This window comes from Puma concolor, chromosome D1, assembly GCF_028749965.1.
Source record: "Puma concolor isolate L17-30 chromosome D1, mPumCon1.1.hap2, whole genome shotgun sequence".
Taxonomy (NCBI): domain Eukaryota; kingdom Metazoa; phylum Chordata; class Mammalia; order Carnivora; family Felidae; genus Puma; species Puma concolor.
The window spans coordinates 92,188,356-92,210,705 of record NC_141676.1 but is presented as its reverse complement, the minus strand read 5'-3'; the positions used below and the strand labels follow the sequence as shown (position 1 = coordinate 92,210,705).

The following is a 22,350-nucleotide window of genomic DNA, read 5'->3' as shown; positions in this document are numbered from 1 at the left end:
ATTCCTACCCGAAATGGTAGGAAACCACCTTAAAATATTTCTAAAGGAAGAGAACTCTGTTGTACCTTATTTTTTCCCACTTAAGATGTAAATACTGTTTTAAAACAGTAAACTGGATATTGCTGCCAAAGGAAAACTCATACAGAATCCTGATTAGTCATCCAAGGAAGGGCTGGCCACAGATAGCTTGTTCAAGTCACATTCATCTTCATTTACTCAATCTTTCTGCGTTTTTTCTGGTAGGGAAAGAGTCATTAAGCATCTTCTACTCATGGAAAAGTTCCTTATTAAAGCACAGTGAAGAGGGGGGAAAGGGGAGGGAGAGAGAGGGAAAAACATGATAAGGAATTGACTCAGAGACAGAGACAGAGAAAGAATAAGGAATTGACTCAAGCGCCTATGGAGACCAAGAAGTAACAGACCTATGGGGCTCCTGGGTGGCTCAGTCGGTTAAGCGTCCGACTTCAGCTCAGGTCATGGTCTCGTGGTCTGTGAGTTCAAGCCCCACATCAGGCTCTGTGCTGGCAGCTCAGAGCCTGGAGCCTGCTTCGGATTGTGTCTCCCTCTCTCTCTGCCCCTCCCCTGCTAATGCTGTGTCTCTCTCTCTCTCTGTCAAAAATAAATAAACATAAAAAAAAAAGAAGTAACAGATCTACCTTCTGGAAGTTGATGACCCAGGAAATAAGTGGTGCAGTTCAGCCTGTGTCTGAGGACCTGAGAACCAGAGTGTTGATGGTATGCATCCCAGTCCTAGTGCAGAAGACCCCTATCCTACTTGAAGCAGATAGGCAAACATAGCCTGAGTTCTTCCTCCCTCCAGTTTTTGTCTGTTCAGGCCCTCAGTGGATTAGGGTGATGTGACCCCCCCACTGGGGACGGCCACCAGCTTTACTGAGTCCACAGGTTCAAATGCTTAACCTCATAGGGAAACCCTCTCCCGGACATACCCACAAATGTTTAGCCCAATATCTGGGCACCTAGTGACCTTGTCAAGATGACACATAAAACTAATCATCACGGTCTTCAAGTCTTTTGACATTGAATAACCAAGATGAAACATTTACATAAAGATGGTTTCGTTTTTATTTATGAGATTGAAAGTGTAATGTTTCCTAAAAGAAGAAGAAAGGACTTCAGTAGTTTGAGGGAGGGGGTGTTTATCTGAGCTGGGGGACAGCAGGGAAGCCTATGTGGATGAAGTCACATTCGTGCCTTAATGTTTGGTCACGCAGAGGCGGGGAGCTGGGCAGGAGGCCTCCGGGCAGGGAAAAGGGGATTCATGTCAAGAAGGATAAAGAGAGGAGTGCAATAGGCTGAGGGTTGATACAGGGGAAAAAATTACATCTGCAGGGGCTTTCATCAGGTAAAGGTCAACTACCGGAAGTATAAGATTTAATGTTAATATTCAGTATTAAAGGTAGTAAGTTCATTTTAAATCTAAGCACTTGCAGAGATAACTGCCTTTACTTTTGAACTTTTAAAAAAATTTTTTTAAATATTTATTTTCTAAGGAGAGAGAGACAGAGTGTGAGTGGGGGAGGAGCAGAGAGAGAGAGAGAGAGAGAGAGAGAGAGAGAGACAGACAGACAGAATCCCAAGAAGGCTCCAGGCTCTGAGCTGTCAGCACAGAGCCTGACGCGGGGCTCGAACTCATAAACTGCAAGATCATGACCTGAGCCGAAATCAGATGCTCAACTGACTGAGCCACCCAGGTGCCCCACTTTTGAACTTTTAATAGTGATAAAATCTTTATATATGTATATATGTGTGTGTATATATATATATGTGTGTATATGTATATGTGTGTGTATACACACACACACACACACACACACACACACACCTGGGTGGCTCAGTCGGTTAAGTGTCTGACTTTGGTTCAGGTCATGATCTCATAGTTCCTGAGTTTGAGCCACGCATCGGGCTCTGCACTAACAGTGCCCAGCCTGCTTGGGATTCTCTCTCTTCCTCTCTCTTTGCCCCTCCCTAACTTGCATTCTCTCTCTCTCTCTCAGTAAATAAATAAACTTTAAATAATAATAATAATAATAATAATAATAATAATAATAATAATATAATGATAATAATAAGTATATAATGAAAAGAAAATTCTCATGCCCCAATTTCTCCATTGTAGTTTAATACCTCTGAGACCATCACTTTTAATTCCTTCTGTTTTTGGTTCTGAAACTTGTCACCACATCTGAAATAGACTCTTTATTCCTCCGTTTTTAATTCATCAGATTTAGAGAATATCTACTGATTCACTGGCATAAAAGATGAGAATATTAGCATGTGTACATTAGTCTCTGCCACTCATCTCTCCTTTCTTTTGCCAATTATAGTTATTATACTTAATTTTTATGTTAATAACCACCTTAACATTTTCATTAAAATCTTTTCTTTACTGAATAATGAATAAAACCTAAAGAAAATTCATGAAAATGTATGAAATGGACCAAACATGTGTATAACTTCTAGGTATCCTTCATGTCCATTACCAACCCTACTCCCTCCCGAATAAGGAGTGAGGTCCCTTCATAAGTACCAACTACTGTGCATTATAAGTTTATCATCCTTTGCTTGGTTTCTAATCCTATCAAATATGTGTACTTCTAAGTAATATAATTTTTGTCACGCTATTGTCTTTACATACTGACTATATTTCTCTGCAACTTGCTCTTGCTGCTTTATTTTTGTCTCTGAGATCCACCTAGGTGGTTACCTATTGCTATAATTCTTTCGGATTTTTCTATTGTATAGAATCTCTTTTTCTTAGCTTCATTGAGGTATAATTGACAAATAAAACTGGGAGATATATAAAGTGTACATTGGATGTACATACCTCTTTTTCTGGTGAGAACATTTAAGTTCTACTCTTTTTGCAAATCAAAATTTGGGGTGCCGGGGTGGCTCAGTCAGTTAAGCATCTGACTCTTGATTTCGGCTCGGGTCATGATCTCGCTGTTCATGGGTTCGAGCTCTGAGCTGATAGTGCGGAGCCCGCTTGGGATTCTGCCACCCTCTCTCTCTGCCCTTCCCCTGTTCTTGCTTGCTCTCTCTCAAAATAAATAAATAAACTTAAAAAAATAAAAGTATATAATTCAGTGTAATCAACTCTAGCTACCATGTTTTGCATTAGATTCTCGGAACTTACTCATCTTATAGTTGAAATTTCGTATCTTTTATGAACCTCTTTCTATTTCTGCCACACCTCAGCTGCTGGCAACCACTTTTCTATTGCTGTTTCTAAGAGTTTGGCTTTTTTTTTGAGTTTCTGCTGACAAGTGATACCCTGTCTAGCTCTATCGTCTCTCTCTGGCTTATTTTACTTAGCATAATGTCATTAAGGACCATCCATAATGTTGCAAATGGCAGGATTTCCTTCTTTCTCATGGTTGAATAATATTCCACTGTGTGTGTGTGTGTGTGTGTGTGTGTGTGTGTGTGTGTACACACACACACACACACACACACACATATATACCACAGCTACTTTATCCATTCATTTATTGATGGACACTTAGGTACTTTCCATATCTTGGCAATTGTGAATAATTCTACAGTGAACATGGGAAATTAGACATCTCTTTAATATCCTGTTTTCAATTTCTTTATATGTATACCCAGAAGTAGGATTGCTGGATCATATGGTAGTTCTATTTTATCAACGTTTATTTATTTTTGGGACAGAGAGAGACAGAGCATGAACGGGGGAGGGGCAGAGAGAGAGGGAGACACAGAATCGGAAACAGGCTCCAGGCTCTGAGCCATCAGCCCAGAGCCTGACGCGGGGCTCGAACCCACGGACCGCGAGATCGTGACCTGGCTGAAGTCGGACGCTTAACCGACTGCGCCACCCAGGCGCCCCGGTAGTTCTATTTTAAATACTGTGGGAAAATTCCATACTACCTTTTATGGCGGATGAACAAATTTATTTACATTACTACCAGCAGAGCACAAGGATTCCTTTTTCTCCACATCCTTATCAACCAACATTTCTTATCTCTTGTCTTTTTGTTGATAACCATTCTCTCAGGTATGAGGTGATAGGTCATTGTGGTTTTGATTTACATTTGCCTAATGATTACTAATATCAGGCATCTTTGTATGTATTTGTCCTCTTTGGAAAAAAAAATGTATACTCAGTTTCTCCATGTACTTTCAAATCTGATTGTGTGCTTTTTTGTTGTTGAGGTATATGAGTTTCTAATGGATTTTGGATATTAACCCATTGTCAGATAATATTTTGCAAATATTTTCCCCATTCCCTCGGTTGCTTGATCCAATTTATTGAGGGTTTTCCTTGCTATGAAGAAGATTTATAGTATGATGTGGTTCCACTTATTTTATTTTGGCTTTTGTTGCATTTGCTTTTCGTGTTAGAGCCAAAAAATAATTGCCAAGACCAATGTCAAGAAACTCACCTTCTATGTTTCCTTCTAAGATTTTATGGTTTCAAGTCTTATGTTCAAATCCGTTTTAATCCGTTTTAATTGGTTTTGTGTATGGTGGAAGATTGTAGTCCTGTTTCATTCTTTTGCATGTGGCTGTCCAATTTTCCCAATAGGTTAATTAAAGAGACTGTCCTTTCCCAACTGTATATTCATGGCTGCTTTGTTGTACATTGATATAAGCATTGAGGGTGCCTGGGTGGCTTAAGGGGTTAAGTGTCAGACTCTTGATTTTGGCTCAGGTGATGATCTCACGGTCATGGGATTGAGCCTCAGCTCAAATTCCATCTACAATGACTGTGGATCCTGCTTGGGATTCTCTGGCTCTGGCTCTGTCTCTGTCTCTGGCTCTTTATATATAAACTATATATATATATATATATATATATATATATATATATATATATATATATATATATACATACATACACACACACAGATAGATAGATAGATAGATAGATAGATAGATAGATAGATAGATGATAGATAGATAGATAGATAGATAGATAGATAGATAGGCACTTAGGTATATATATTCATCCATAGGTTTGTTTCTGGGCTCTCTATTCTGTTCCATTGATTTATGGGTCAGTTGTTTATGCCAATATCATGCTGTTTTGATTACTATTGTTTTACAATGCAGCTTGAAAGAAGGGAGCAGGATGCTTTCATTTTTGCTCTTTTTTGGATATCTAGGGTTTGTTGTGATTTCATACAAATTTTGGAATTCTGTGTGCTATGAACAATGCCATTGTAATTTTGATACAGATTTCACTGAATCTGCAGGTGACTTTGGGTTGTATGGATATTTTAACAATATTAATTCTTCTAATCCATGGAATATCTTTCCATTTATGTGTCTTCCTCGATTTCTTTCATCGATGTCTTATGGTTTTCAGTGTACAGATCTTTCACCTGCTTGCTTAGAATTATTGTTAAATATTCCATTTGTTGATGCAGTTGTAAATGGGAATGTTTACTCAGTTTCTCTTTCTGATAGTTTGCTGTTAGAATATAAAAGTACAACTAATTTTGTATATTGATTTTGTGTATTTGCATATATTTTGTATATTTGTATATTGAATAATTTAGTAAATTAATTTATTCTACCAATTTTTTGATGAAGTCTAGGGTCTTCCATATATAATACCATGTCATCTGCAAGTAGAAAGACTTTTACTTCTGTTTCAGTTTGAGTGCCTTTGATTTCTTTTTCTTGCCTATTGCTCTGACTGGGTTTCCAGCACTATATTGAATAAAGGTGCTGAGAATGGGCATCCTTGTCCTCTTCCTTATGTTAGAGAAAAAGCTTTCACCTTTTCACCATTGAGTATGATATGAGCTGAGGACTTGTCATATATAGATTTTATTGTGTGTAGATAGGCTTATATATACTGATGTTTAAAGAGTTTTTATCACGAATGGTGTTGAGTATTATCAAATATTTTTCCTGCATCTATTGAGATGATTATATGAGTTTTATCCTTTATTTTATTAATGTAGTATCATATTTTACTTAAGTTTTGAATGTTGAGCCATCCTTGAATCCTTGGAATAAATCCCACTTGAGCATGGCCTATGACACTTTTAATATTTTCATATACTGTTGAATTTGGTTTGCTAATATTTTGTTGAAGATTTTTACATCTATGTTCAACAAAACTATTGACCTGTAATTTCTTTTTTCTTTAGTATCCTTGTCTGGTTTTGGTATGAGGGTAATGCTGGCCTCATAAAATGAGTTTCGAAGTGTTTCTTCCTCTTTCATTTATTGGAAGAGTTTGAGAAGGATTAGAATTAATTATTCTTTAAATATTTGGTAGAATTCACCAGTGAAGCCATATGGTCCTTGACTCTTCTCTTTTGGAAGGTTTTTGATTACTGAATCAGTCTTCTCAGCGGTAGTTGCTTTGTTCAAATTTTCTATTTATTCATGATTCAGTCTCGGTACGTTTTATGTTTACAGGAATTTATCTGTTTCTTCTAGGTTTCCAAATTGTTGGTAATAATTGTTCATAGTAGTCTCTTATGATCCTTCATATTGCTGTGATATCAATTGTAAAGCCTTCTTTGTAATTTTATTTGAGTTCTCTCCTTTTTATTGTAAAGTCTATCTGAAGGTTTTCCTATTGCATTTATCTTTTCCAAAAAAAAAGAAAGAAAAAAGCAAAAACACACCATCTGTCTCGATGCATCTTTTCAGTTGCCTTTCAGACTGTATCTCACTTATTTCCACTATGTATGATCTTTCTTATTCCCTTTTATATACTAACTTGGGGATTTTTTTTTTTTTTCGTTCGTTGAGTTTTAGACCTGGATTATTTATTGGAGCTCTTTTTTTCTTTCCTTAGTGTTAACATTTATCATTTTAAACTTTCTTAGAACTTCTTTTGTTGTGTTAAGTAAGTTTTTTCCATTTTCATTTCTTTCAAGATCCCCCCCCCTTTTATTTTTTGTTTGAGCCTTTAACTGTTCATGCATGTTGCGCATTTTTCACATATTTGTGAAGTTTCCAGTTTTCTCCATGTAATTGATTTCTACTTTTATACCACTGTGGTCAGAGAAGACACTTGATATGATTTTAATCCTATTAAATTTATTAAGACTGGCTTTATAGCTTAACATATACATCCTAGAGGGTGTTTCATGTACACTTGTGAAGAATATATTCTGCTATTGTTGGAAGTAACATGCAAATGTCTGGTAAGTCCATCTGGTTTAACATGTAGCTTAAGTCCAATGATTTTTTGTTATTTTTGTTTGTTTATTTGAATGACGTATCCATTGTGAAAAGAGGGGTATCCAAGTCTCCTACTATTATTGTGTTACTTTCCACTTCTCCCTTCAGGACTATTCATATTTACTTTATAAATTTAGGTGTTCCGATGCTGGGGGGCATAGGTATTCACAAATATTATGCCCTCCTGTTGTACTGAAGCTTCTTTTTATTATATAATGAGCTTCTTTGTCTCTTACTGTCTTTGACTTAACATCTGTTTTTGTTTTGTTTGTTTGTTTTTCCTAGTATAAGTATAGGTACCTCTACTTTCTTTTGATCCTCAGGTGCATGGAATATCTTTTTCCATCCCTTCCCTTTGGGTCTGCATATGTCCTTAAAGCTGAAGTGAGTCTCTTGTAGGCAGCATGTGGTTGGGTCTTGTTTTTATATCCAGTTAGCCACCATGTCTATTGATTAGAGCATTTAGGATATTAACATGTAAAGTAATTGATAAATGTAAATGTAAAAGTAAAGTAAATGATAGGTATGGACTTCCTATTGTTTCATTTTATTTAATTGTTTTCTGGCTGTTTTATAATTCCTTTGCTCCTTTCATCTTGTCTTTGCCTCTTTCTTTGTGATTGGATGATTTTCTGTAGCAGTAGGTGTGTCCTTCTTCTTTACCTCTTGTGTATCTATCATCAGTGTTTGCTTTGTGGTTACCAGTAGGCTTAAATAAAACAGCTTACATTTAAAACAGTCTATTTTAAGCTCATAGCAACCTAAGTTCTAATGCATACTAAAGCTCTATATTTTTAGTCTCCCTGCTGCCCACATTTTATGTTCATGATGTCATAATTTACATCTTTTTACCTGGTATTTCCTTTAACAAATTGTTGTAGCCATAGTTACTTTGACTGTTTTTATCTTTCAATCTCTATACTAGATTTATGGGTGATTTATGTATCACAAGTTAGAGTATTCCAATATTCTGAAATTAAGTATGCATGTGTCTTCACCCCTTGGATTTATATTTTTGTGTTTTCTTGTTACTACTTAGTATCGCTTTGTTTCAGCTTGAAGAAGTTTTGTTAAGATTCCTTGTAAAGTCCAGTCTAGTGATCAATTCCTGCAGCTTCAGCTTGTCTCAAAAACTCTTTATTTGTACTTTAATTCTAAAGGACAACTTTGTCAGGTAGAGTATTCTTTATCAGGTAAATTATGTATCTCCATTTCATTAAACTTATTCATTTTTTTCCCCTGAGATTTTATCTTTTTAAAAAAATATATATTTATTTATTTTGAGAGAGAGAGAGACAGCTTGAGTGGTGAAAGGGCAGAGAGAGAGAGAGAGAGAGAGAGAGAGAGAGAGAGAGAGAGAGAGAGAGAGAATCGCAAGCAGGCTCTGAGCTGACAGCATGGAGCCCAACATGGGGCTCGATCCCACGAAGCATAAGATCATGACCTGGGTCAAAACTAAGAGTTGGATGCTTAACCAACTGAGCCACCCAGGCGTCCCTCCCTGAGATTTTATCTTCTTCCATTTGGAACATACTCCTCTGTTTCTTCATTTTTCTTGACTCTGTGTTGGTTTCCACATAGTAGAGGAGGCAACCACCTCTTCCAGTCTTGAAGGAGTGGCCTCATGTAGGAGGTGAACCTTGTTGTCAACCCTGACCTAGGACTTGGCTGTCTCTCAAAACTTCGTGCCTGTTCAAGCAGACGCTTACATTTTTAATAGCTCCCAGTGCTTAAGGTTGTGCCAAGAGCTGGCAGTGTCCCAAAGGGGAAGATCTCAGCATCTAGATTCAGGCTGATTTGAAGCCAGTCCCTCAGATACCAGCTTTTAAAAATAGATGAATGTGTCCAGATCTGCAGGACTAGAAGCACCACTGCACTGAGCACCTGGGGCAGGTAACCTGGCAGTGTCCTCAGGGGGCAATTGCAAAAGCGTGGGCCCTAGACAAGTGTGTGAGCTCTTTTCTGGTAGATACCATTGAGCTGGAGCAAGGCAGAGGGAGAGAACCAAGATGAGGTCCACAGCCTACAATCCTAGAGAGCAGCTCTGGAGGCCCCTTGATACGTGCCACATTTGAAGCTTGCCTCAGGCTGATGCACCGGGACAAGCAAAGCTTCACAGAAAGAACAGTGTGTGCCTCTGTCTGCTGTCTGTGCAGTGCCGTGGGGATAGTAGCTTGCCAAGAACTGTCTGAATTGCCACAGTGTCAGGGAGCCCCGAAACACAAGCCCTCCTGGCCACCAGAGCCAGGCAAGCAAGAGACATTCCCTGGGCTACGGCTGCAGAAAGTACAGCACCAGATATGAAAACAGCGTGCCACGTGTCTGTAAAGCACCCCTCTAGGGAACACTGGCACTCTAGAGGGGGGCAGATGGAGAGCACAAAGATTATACCCACCCTCCGAGACACCCGCAGAAGATTACAGTCAGCCTCTAGATGTTGTGTTCAGTTAGAAGCCTACCCCTCAGCCTGCAGCCATGATAATCAACAAATGGGCCTCTTTCACAGAAAGGATGAGTTCCTGGGTGTGTTGCCTCTTGCTGTGCTTTGGGCATAGTAGCTCTTTGAAAACTCTTTCTCCATGGATTACTGTACTGTGGGACCCATGGGCAAGCATAGTCCTCATTGGCCACTTGACCTAGGTGGTGTAGAAGTGTCCCCTGATGACTGCTGCAAAAACTGGGGCCCAAGACAGGGGTATGAATGCCTTCCTGGGTGATTGTGATTGTCAGACTCTCACGGGAGCAGAGACACAAGAGCCAGGTGACCAGGAGGTATCCTTATGGCAGCAGCCACAGAAATCAGGTTACCAGACAGGTGTAAAAGCCCCTTTCAGAGATACTACTTCTCGAGAGCACAGCAAAGGAAGAGCATAAAAGATGGCACCCACTGGTCTCGATCCCTGGAGAGTGATCCATCAGGCTTTTAGATGTGTGTTAAATTAGATGCCTGCCCCTGGGGCTGAGCTTTTCAATATAAGCAGGTGAGTCTCCTTCACTTTCAGTGGGGACACGATCAGCAGCTGTCTCTGAGCTGGATCCTGCAGTGGGCGAGTCTACACCAAGAACTCTTCAAGAATGGTTTCTCAGATCACTACTGTTTTGTGAGTCTCAGGATGTGGGCCCTGTTGGTTTCCAAAATTAGATGTTTTGAGGGCTTGCGTCTCAGGTGTAGGTCTAAAATGTTCGGGTGACTAACATGGGGTCCAAACCCTTCCCTTTCCAAGGAGAAGTTCTGGGTTTTGGGTTCCCTCTTGGCTGTAGGTGCTGTATTGATATTTTGGGGCAATTGGAAAATTTTTATATTGCTCTGGTATTAGATTGCACAAAGAAATTGTTAGTTCTGAGAGGTAATCCATTTTGAACATGTCGAAAAAAGTCTGTTTTTTATAGAACACTGGACTCTATAGTGGTGGTTTGTCAGACTGTCTATACCTCATTTTAAAATAATTCAGCATAAAATTAAAGTAATTACAATGATTGAAAATTGGTCTTACTCCAGTCTTGGAAATTATTTTCTACTTTTACACTGATTAATCTCATCCCTCCATTTTATTTACTTTTCACTATTCTCCCTCTCCCTCTCTCTATCTCCCTCTGCTTGCCTCCGTCCCTTTCTCCTTTTCTTGAACTCTTATTAGACTTGGAAGATACTACATTGACCCTTCCATGTCTCTTAAATTTTATTTCGTATTTGCCATCTTCTTTTTTACTTTTTACATGTTTATTTACTTTTGAGAGCGAGAGATAGAGAGCAAGCAGTGGAGGGGCAGAGAGAGAGTGGGACAGAGGATCTGAAGCAGTCTCTGCACTGAGAGCAGAGAGCCCAATGCAGGGCTTGAACTCACAAACCTTAAGATTATGACTTGAGTGAGCCGAAGTCAGATGCTTAACTGACTGAGCCACCCAACCACCCCTAACATTTTTTCACTTTGGGCCCCCTTTTAGGTCTTCCCCCTGGAGAGTTTACTTCTTAAACTTCCAGCTCTTCTACTGATTTTTGTTTTGTTTTGTTTTTAATTTAAGCAATCATACTTCACATTTTCAACACTTTATTTTCTCCAGTGTTCCTTTTTCATAGTAACCTGTTCTTATATTATGGGTATAATATTCTTTTTTAATAAATTTTTTAATGTTTATTAATTTTTGAGAGACAGAGAGAGACAGCATGAGCAGGGGAGGACAGAGAGAGAGAGAGAGGGAGACCCAGAATATGAAGCAGGCTCCAGGCTCTGAGCTGTCAGCACAGAGCCTGATGTGGGGCTCAAACTCATGAGCTGTGAGATCATGACCTGAGCCGAAGTCGGACACCCAACCGACTGAGCCACCCAGGTGCCCCTTGGGTATAGTATTCTTAAAAATATCTCAAAAGTGGTAAGTATGTATTATTAACTTCAGAGACATATATATTTTATATAACTATCTATATGTAAAAACTATTAGTAACTATGTAACTATATAACATAATATAGATGCTGCTATGTGCTCCAGTGCTCCGTGAATGTGGGCAGCTAGGTTTTCTAGCATATTTGAGTATGTGGACAGAGGGAAGGTGGGCTGGTTGTGTTACAGGAGGGTGGGAGACATACTGGTCCTTGTCTCACGGAGTTGAAGAATGAATCTTGTGGGTAACAGAGAGTGAGCAAAGCGATAGAGTTTATTGAGAGAAAGTATAAAGCTCTCAAGAGTGAGAGGTGTCCTGAGTGGGTAACCACTGAGGATTTTTGCCCCTCACTTTTTTATTGGGACCTTGCCAGAAAGTTTGTGAGGCTCCATGCATGGCACCTAGCCCAGGCGGGTCTGGAATACCTTTATCTTTTCTTTCTTTCTTTCTTTCTTTCTTTCTTTCTTTCTTTCTTTCTTTCTCTCTCTCTCTCTCTCTCTCTCTCTCTCTCTCTTTCTTTGTATGAGGCACAAAGCGTATTCCCTCCTGGAATACCTTTATCTTTTCTTTCTTTCTTTCTTTCTTTCTTTCTTTCTTTCTTTCTTTCTTTCTTTTCTTTCTCTCTCTTTCTTTCTTTCTTTCTTTCTTTCTTTCTTTCTTTCTTTCTTTCTTTCTCTCTCTCTCTTTCTTTCTTTCTTTCTTTCTTTCTTTCTTTCTTTCTTTCTTTCTTTCTTCTTTCTTTCTTTTCTTCTTATCTTTTCCCAAACCCCCCACTGCTTCTTCAGCCTCCCGTGTGCAGCTGCAGTCTGTCTCTTTGAGCCTCTCTTATCTCTCTCTGCCTAATGTTAACCCTTCCCCCTCAGCTGTGCCCCACCTTTACCTCAAATACCAAGATGAGAAGGTTTTTTTTTTTTTTTCCTGGACTGCTCACCTTCAGACAGGAATTATTTTTCTTTTGAGTAGTTTATTAATCATATTTTTAAGTAACACCTTTTCTTTTAAAGGAAACATTTGAAAAGTATAAAATCACATAAGGGATAAAGTTCATGCCCTCTTTTTCTCTCTCATTTAACTCTATTCGACAGACGTGATCATTGTTTCACTTGGGCATTTTCTATGCAGATACTCATATGTCATTTTATGTCCCAAGAAATAATTAAAACACATGGTTTCTGTGACTTGGATTTAAACAATTTAACAACACTCCTTGAATGATTTTTGTTTATCTGTTAGAATATACAGAAGTTGGTTCTTTTTTAAAAGTTTATTTATTTAATTTGAGAGAGAGAGAGCGAGTGTGCACGCATATGCGCACACAAGTGGGGGGAGGAGCAGAGAGAGAAAGAGGAAGACAGACAGAACCTCAAGCAGGCTCTGCAAGGTCAGTGTGGAGCCCAACGTGGGGCTCCAACTCACAAACTGTGGAATCATGACCTGAGCCGAAACTGGACGTTTAACCACCTGAGCCACCCAGCTGCCTCTGGGTTCATTTTTTTTTTAATTTTCAGATATTTATTTTGAAATTAAAAAGCAATTTCAAACTTTTATTTATAAAACTTGCAAGAAGGGCACAAACAATGCCTGCGTACTCTACACATACGAATTCATTAGACCGCTAGGGCCGCCATCACAAAAACCACACACTGGGCAGCTTAAATAACCAAAATCCATTTTCTCACAGTTCTGGAGGCTGGAAGTCCCATCTCCAGGGTCAGCAGGTTTGGTTTCTTCTGAGCCTTCTGTCCTAGGCCTGCAGTTGGTGGCTTTCTCTAGGTGTCCTCACATGGTTTTTCCTCTATGCACACGCCCCCTGGTGCATCTATATGCATTCAAATTTCTTCTACTTTTTTTTAATTTTTAATTTTTTTTACATTTCTTTATTTTTTGAGAGACAGAGACAGAGTGCAAGCGGGGGAGGGGCAGAGAGAGAAGGAGACACAGAATCTGAAGCAGGCTCCAGAGTCTGAGAAAGCTGTCAGCACAGAGCCCGATGCAGGGCTCGAACCCATGAACCATGAGATCATGACCTGAGCCGAAGTCGCCAGATCAATGGACAGAACCACTTAGGTGCCCCTCAAATTTCCTCTTCTCACAAGGACCCAAGTCACCCTGGATTAGGGCCCATATTGCCTCATACAACGTTATTGATGTCTTTAAAGGGCGATCTCTAAATATAACCACATTCTGAGGTAGTGGAGGTTAGCACACACTTCAGCCCCTAATGTCCAGGCTTACCAGTGCTAACATAGTGCCATCTTTATTTATCTTATTACTGAATTTATTTTTTCATATTGCATTTTTAAAATTCCTGACCATTTGGGCATAAGTTGCAGATGTGGGCCCTCATTCCTTCTTGGTATTGCAGTGCACATTTCCTTAGAATAAAGATAACCTCTTAGAAATCCACAAACTAACTCTCAAAATCAGAAAAGCAGCATGGAGATAATACTACCTTCTAATTCAAAGACCCATTCAAATTTTGCTCTTTGTCCCCAAAATATCCTTTACAGGTTGATGATTCTATCCAAAATCATATGAAGTGGTTAGTTGTCAAATGTCTTTAATAGGCTTCAATTTGGAAAACATGTTCAGTCGTTTATTTTCTATGACCTTGACATTTTTGAATAGGGCAGGATTTTTTTTTTTTTTTACCGAATGTCTCTCAATTTAAGTTTGTGTGAAGTTACTCATGATCAGATTCAGATTATGTAAATTTAGTAATGACCAAGAAGACTACCAGGCTGTAAAGCAACCAAAAGAGTTTATTTGCGGTTTTAGGAATTGCAATCTGGGAGACACAGAGTCCACTGACATTGAAAGTGTGCTCCTAATTGAGAGAGTTGAGGAGTGCAGGCTTACTATAAACGCAAAAACCACAAGGTGACATGAGTTATTTTGGAAGAATCTTGATTGTTGCTGGCAGTTAAACTGACTACCTAATGCAGGATTGGCTATTTAGCTAACAGGTGTTACATCGTCTCTATTTCAGTCCAAAGTGGAAGGATGTGTTCCAGGAGGTGGTCCGCTTGCAACTCACAAGTTGCAATGGATGTTGGGAGAATTGAAAGAGGAGAGGAACACAGGCCCTCCTTCCTCAAAATCCTTCCCAACCCTATTTGGAAAGGCTCCCTTAGCAATGCTTATTTCCGTTTAGAATCTCCTTTCACCATAGAAACACCGGGACAGTGAGCTGGTTCCTCTTAGCACGCTCATTGGAAGATGCCAATGCAATCTGTCTCATTACTGGTGATCTTAGGTTTTGTCACATGTTTTAGACGGTGTCTGTAAGGTTTTTTTCTTTAATGTTATTGGTAAGTATTTTATTTAGCAGTTAATATTATTTGATATTTTGACATATGGTAGACCTATTTATTTATTTACTTACATACATTGTGTGGGTTCATGCAGTCCTGCTTTATTCAATATACTATAATGTGTTTCAATAATTATTTATTTTGATTCTCAGGTGGCTCTGTCTATGGCTTTCAAACAGGTTCCCATGTCCTTTTGATACATCTACTTTCTTCTATGGGGGCAAATGGATCGTTGCTTGCCTCACTGTATGGACAGAAATTGAGGGGGAAGGAGAAGATAGGGAATGTGGCCCAGATATTTCATATAGTGTAATCTTTATAATTAATCTTTTTCTGACCCAGATCCCAGTCATGGTCCCCACACCTGCCAGTGTGGGTCTTGGAGCATCCCTGGAACTCTGCCTGGAAGAATAACTTTCACCTCTGTCGCCATCTGTTTTTCTTTTCCACCGAGATTTCTTTCTTCCACTCTGATTTTGTTCCTCATTGAGAATCCTTTTGCCTCTATCTTCCAGAAATATTTCAGGTTTTCTCCTACCCTACTTTTTATTGAAAGTAAAAATAACATACTTTTGAAACATGGTTACTATGATGATGGTATGCAATATTGCATCATGACTTTATATTTACATAGTATGTTTTACAGATTATGAGGGGAAATCTTCTAATCTGTCTTTATGCTCAGAGGAAGGAGAAGCATTATTATCCTTATGTTGTAAAAAAAAAATGAATATTCTTAAGATTAAATGCATTTATTGTATTTCCAACTTCATAAGATAACCTAAGGATGCAGTCAGGGGCTAAAATCCATATCTTCTGACCTCGACCTCTCTGGGCTTCATCTTCTTTATTTGTTGGAAGGAGAGATCAGTATGTGGTCTCTTCTTTCAGATGTTACAAGGAAACGAGTTCTTAGCTATTTTCCACCTATGTTAGGAATTCTTGACCTCATTTTTTTATAAAGTCAGGATAATTAAATCTTCTTGGCAAAACATACAAATTATTACCCAGATATTGTGTGCGTGTTTTAGAATGCAGATTCAGTGATTTGAGTGTGAAACTTCAAATCAAAATTTTCTAAGAATAAAATGACCCAAGGTCAACGATCTCTTTTGTCATTTCCTCTATAGAAGTAGAGGTGATAGAAACGTCTGTGTTCCTCCTGAGAATGGCCTTAGCGCACACTAATATTTGTAAAGTGCTTCGAGTAGACAAAGGGCTGACTTAATGGTGGGGAAGGGTGGGTACGTATGAAAAGTACTCTGTATTGTGATAGCAATATTCTCCTAAATGGCAAGTCAGAGAGGGATTCCCCAGGCCCTGTATCCCGGCCTGATTATTACCGAACTCAAATAGTTGTGCGCAAATGTTTGCAGTCGCAACCTGGGGCAATGGGAGTTTTAGCCTGAACCAGCTAGGCTCAGTCAGTTCAAAGTCCTGTGTGCCTATAACGTGAACAGAATGCAGTTAGGTCTTCTTTTTTTTCAGCATTGAAAACAATTTTATGCAACGGGAAAAAAGCCACGGTGGTGTGCCTGGACATTAGGTATTAAGAATAGTGTCCAAGTTTAAATGACGTCATTTATTATCAACGATCGTTCCACGGTTGCATTTGGGAAGGGGGAGATAAAAGTGGTTTTTATCTCATTAGCATGTCTTTCCTGGTATCTGTTTGTAATATTAGTTCCCTTTGATCATCCTTTTGATTATAGTGTGCAAAGCTGATATAATCTGTTATTATTTCCATTAATAACTAAGTATCTCTTGTGGCTGACAAGGCAATTTGTTATTATCAGGCTGCTTTTGTGCAGAGCAAAGAGGTTTACACCCATTCCCCCACCCAGCCTGTGTAAAACAACAGGCGTTTATCTGCTCTCAACAGCCTCAAGATGCTGCCTTTTTCAAAGGGGGCTCCGTGAGTGCTGCTGGACAAAGACAGGAAGCACCTTGACAGTAAGATGGAGAATCCGGGGTGGAGATTCTAATCTGGACACAATTTCTGCTTTAGACGCTTCACCAAATTGGGCAATCTCACCCCAAGCATATTCTGCGGACCCTGAATTGTTTTCCTGAGGTTTAAGTGGGGCAAGGGAAGGCGGGGGTGGGGTGGGGTGGGGTGGGAGGCTGGTGGTTAAGGACAGGAGTGGGATAGTGGTAGTGAAGTTGATGTTTCTCTTGCAAGTCAGCTGTTTCTCATGGCAGTGTCCTTAGTGTTTCAGGCTTCCAAAATTTGAGGCTTGGCAGTTTATGAAGGTGAAAGATGTGCAACTCAACTTTATTGTCAAGTTTCTATATTTGCCTTGAATTTAATGTGTCTGCCATCCTCGTTCCCAGAGACTTTGAGAAATTTGACAAACTTGTGACACATGCAAGGGTAATATTCCTCCACTTCCAAAATGACTCCACCTCCAAGAATAATACAGTGGTTGACTCATTAAGAGAAAAGACTGTGACTGGAGTTGAGTTCAAGATGTGACAACTTCATGTGATTTAAATAGAATGGTAGGATTTCAAAACACAAACTTTTTCTAACGGATTGAGTTGACACCTTGACTCTATCATCTGCCGGTGGAAGCTACATTTTTTTCTAAATCTGTTGGTTTGCAGGGCAGATTATATCCTAGGAAGCCTCACCTGTCCTATGAATTTAGCTAAACTGCCTCTAACAACAGCACAGAGGAGGCGAGGGAACTATTTAAAGTGGCAAAGCCAGCTGGAGGCAGCTGTTGACAACTACTGGCATTCCCCAAGGCAAGGTTTTGTCGGTGGACGTATGTTCTGCGACATAAATAGACATTGATGATCTTTGCGTGTGGTCATGAAAAGCCATGTGACACTATATTTGGATCTCTTCGAAAGAATAGTGAGAAGAGAGTAATTCGATAAATCAGATGGTCTTGTCACATCCTCTCGGGGCCTGTGTTGCCCTGAGATAGCTGAGGTACTTTCAGATGCTTTTTCGATCTAAAAGTTACAGAGGTCATAGTAGAGACCCCTAGTGGTTTCCAGGAAAAATGCAGTTTTAGTAGGTCTTGACCCCACACATCTGGGCTCTTCTGTTGATCCCTCCCTTGTCCATGTGACAGTTGGTATTGGATCTGCTGGGCTAGGTTAGAGCAAGCTGAAATTCCCTTCCTGCTGAGGACTCGCACAGTGAGAGCCCCTTTGAACAGGAATGGCTGGTGGTTCAGATGGTTCATGGCTGTGCTGAGAATTACTCACTCACCCCCATCCAGGAAATGGAATACAGCTACCTTGCACTTAATACCTAATTATGTTCAGCTTTCACTGAACTAGAGGCTTTGCACATGTCTTCTGTTTTCAGTTTATGCCGTGATTCGGGATGATTCTTGTATTCTTGATATTTTAAACTAAACAATAGGGCAGATGTTTCAGGACTCCGCGAATCTGGACAAGTCAAAGTAATTTTCTTGGGATCTTTTTTATCTATACAAAATAGGATTAATATTTATATTTTACCCACACTGATTGCAGCCATGCTTCTTGTGAGATTTGTTCTTTTTCAAACATCCAAGCAGTTCTAGACAACCCACCAGTGGGGCATGGGAAGTGCGGACCCAGAGTTTTGTTCCTACCAGCTTGGATGCAAATATAATTGGTGGCCTTGAGGCTCCTTTGTTACTTCTTCACTTTTATCTTAGGGAAGTCAATCAGTAGATACCTTGATTACTAAGTAATAACATTAAGCACTAAGCAGGGACTGTGTATTCCATTTGTTGCAAGGTGTGGAATTTACCTTCTGGGAAAAAAAGGACTGGGTTCTTGGTGTGAATATCACCTTAATGCAATAGAAATCAGTCATGATTTGTTAATTTCATTTGTTTCTTTGCAAAAAAAAAAAAAAAAAAAAAAAAAAAAAAAAGGAAAAATCTTTAGTTGTGTGGTGTTGCAGAGGTTTTTCAGCCCATAAACTGAAATTTGACCTTTGTTCTTCCAGGATCCTTAGGAAGTAGATAACCAATCAATCAAATTTTAACAAATAAAGGAAACTTTGTTCAGAGACACTGAGTAACTTCCCCAAAGTTAGACTATTTCTAAAAGTGGAAACACTTTGTAAAACCAAAGCTAAGATTCTTCACACTAGTATGGTATTTTATCCTCTATTAATTTCTTGAAAGAGGAGGGGAAAAAGCTATAAAATTTGGAGTGAATTAAGTTCAGGGTGATTTTTGGAGTAACGGGTTTTTTGACATGAAATATCTGACTTTTATTGGGCTGAATCATAACCTCTGTAGGAGGTGTCAGAGAGACTGAACAAGAATGAGGCTGGCTCTTGGATGTAATTATTTTGTTGAGCTGCTATTATTCTAACTACATGTCAGAGAATATTATTTAAAATCTGTGTCAGTGTATAATTTGTGTAAATTTACTTTATTGTTTATCAATATAAAAACACTCCATTTTAGCTTTAAGACTCGCACTCTTTCATTTTTAGACACCTGAAGAATATCGACTCTTCGAAACTCTCAACTCCTACAACTGTTTCAATTTGAGTTCACCAGCCTTATTTTATCATGTCCTCATCATGGATGGCTTGAAGGAGAAGGGCTGCCTGCCCTTGAAATGTACTGTGAACTGCCTGGGCTGAATGCATTGGGCTTAGAGGCAGATACAAGTTCAAAAGCATGACCTTGGGAACTCACATACCCTCTCAAAGTTCCAGTTTTCTCAGAAGCCGAACCTTAAAAAAGGCACTATCAAGATTAAATGGCATATGTATGCGAAAGAGCCTAACAACATTCTCCGTAAATAGTAGGTGGCCAAAAAATGTTAGTTGACTTCGAATTTATTTGCAAAGCAAACTGATTAGGAAAGCTTTTTTGGCTTTCCTTTCCTCGGCAACCAGATTACATTGGTTGGAGTACAACTGCCTTGAGGTTTCAGAAATGCACAAAAGCCGCATGCATTGATGTGACAGCCCAGTTCTGAGAGGACAGATGTGAAATCGTAAAACACTGAAGAATAATGTATTCTGGCTAAGCGAGACCTATATAGCCTTCCAGGAGCTCCTGTTATTAGCCAGGCTTGTCAAGAACTAATCACTAGCTTTCAAGTTTTGTAAAGCTACTGTGAAGGTTTACTTTAACCTTACCATACACAAAAATGTTTGTATTGCTACCCACTGATAAGAAAACTATTAGCATTCATTAAGTAGAGCCATAAATCTCTCCCTCTTGGAAGAGCAATAATGCGGCCTTCCAGCTGCCATAATGAATGCAGTGTTTAATTTCTCCTTGGGAGAGTGTCCTAACTTCAGACCTCTACTCTAGTTAGACACTCTGGGAAGAGCCTGGCATCTGAGAATGAGACCGAGGACAAAGGGGTTTACACTTTTGCGTGGTATGAGATCGAGAAAAGCTCCGAGTTACAAGTAATGCCCAGGCCTTAATTTTAAAAAAGAAATGACGAGCGGCTTGTTCAGGAGGGTGGAGAGTTAACGTTTACTGAGGACCTACTAGGAATGGCAGGCATTCTAAGAAGGAACTTTTTTTTTTTTTTTTTCTGTATTAGCTCATTTCACCCCATAACCACCGACCAAGTTATTGTCCTACTGGTGTTACCGAGGAAAAAAGAGAGACTCAGAGAGGTAGACTTATCAGCTCCAGATCAGAGACAGAATCTAGCGTAAGCATAGTAGTTTGAATTTAGTGGTCTCTGACTCTTGAGCCCAGAGTATTTCATGCCACTAGATGCTGTCCCTGAGGGCGGTACTTTATTTCTCATTCTTAGAAGTCAGACCCCTCTGGGCAAGGGGTGTATGATCTCCATGTAGAACACGGAGGCTTGGAGCTCTGTTTCTGTTTCAGAGAACATTTACAGCACATAATGTAGAGCCTTCTCTCTCTCTCTCTCTCTCTCTCTCACTTTGCTGACACGCCGTCTCAGGTTTTCCACTGAAGAAGAGCATCCCTGGGTGGAAATATTCATAAACACATTCCTTGGTGAGTTCTGCCTTCTACTTCCAAGTTCCCCGAGTGGAAAACACCTGGTGTTCCCTGTGATCTGTGGTTGCTGCAGAGCTGAGATTGGGAGCGTCAGAACCAATGGTCCAGAGACACAGAAGGTTTCTTTCTCTCTGGGACAGTAAGAAAGATACCATCTGATGTTGTGCTAAACTCTCAAGGCCTAGGGAATTGAATGGCTCCTTGTCTTACCCTTCCATAAGTTTCTTCTACAGGAATCTAGATTTCCAACATTTTATAACCTCTGTGTTTCTTGAGCAGATGGCAATGAATGATCTTCATTACCAAGGGGATCTGAAAGAAAAGAAAACCCAACTCTTCCAAGTCTGAAAGCATACCCTTCCCCTAGGCACTTCCCACCCGTGGGAGAAGATGAAAGAGGTGATCATACAGGGACTGTTAAGCATCAGAGAGAGCTACTTTGATTACTTCATCCAGAAAAATTGAAAGGCACCTTAACCATATGCTTCAGAGTGTCAAGCAGCATAGTATACAAAAAATGGTGGACATCTGCCTTTTAGTTCAAGAAGGGAAACCAAACAAAAAAACCCATGCAAAATAACATGGTTCAATATTTAAGAAAGCTGAATTGAAATTGGCACCTGATAAACTTACTGACGAGCCACATGAGAAAGAAGCTGGAGATCCTCTCTCTGAGGTGGAAAACCGGTGCCCGGATTGGGGTTGTCTTCCCAGATGAATGATGGTTCCACGCACTGTGAGTGGACTCGACCAGCTCAGTTTTGCTTGACTGGCAGTTTGTCCCATGACTGGCAGTCAATTCATAAATGTCATACTGAAACACCAGCTTTAAGCAAGCTTCCTATGTGATCGTGAGAGTTGGTTTAATGATTTAAGTTTTACATGTTTCACCTGCATGAATTCACTTGTGCAAGACTTGTGTGAGAAAGGGAAATGGGGAAATCTGTGTTAAGAGGCATTGCTCTTTTTTAAAAAAAAATTTTAATGTTTATTTATTTTTGAGAGAGAGAGAGAGAGAGAGAGAGAGAGAGAGAGAACAAGTGGGGGAGGGGCAGAGAGAGACACACACACACAGAATCCAAAGCAGGCTTCAGACTCTGAGCTGTCAGCACCGAGAGCTCTTCACGGGGCTTGAACCCACAAACTGCAAGATCATGACCTGAGTCAAAGTCAAGACGCCTCACCGACTGAACCACCCAGGCGCCCCTCAAAGGAATTGTTCTTATAATTATTTCATTATCTATGCCATTTTTAAGTTTCTAACTTGACTGTGAGTCATATTTGTACTATTTCCCTCCCTTAAGAATGATATAACAGGGATACACATGCACTGTAAGGAGAAAATGTGTGTGTGTGTGTGTGTGTGTGTGTGTGTGTGTGTGTGTGTGCGTGCACACACATGCATGTGTGATGACGTGGGAGAGGATAAAATCTCTCTTCAAATAAATTAAGAGTCGAATCTGTGTGATACTCTCATGCTTTGTAAACTATGGAA

The 22,350-nt window shown here is 39.6% G+C and overlaps 1 long non-coding RNA gene across 1 annotated transcript in view; it reads right to left on the bottom strand.

The window, feature by feature from the left end:
• LOC147576867 (uncharacterized) overlaps positions 1-21,760 on the bottom strand; it is a 65,599-nt gene extending 43,839 nt beyond the window's left edge. The window contains exon 1 of the long non-coding RNA XR_015240570.1: positions 21,489-21,760. This is a non-coding gene — a long non-coding RNA (uncharacterized LOC147576867). The remainder of the gene's footprint in view (positions 1-21,488) is intronic.
• Positions 21,761-22,350: the final 590 nt, after the last annotated feature.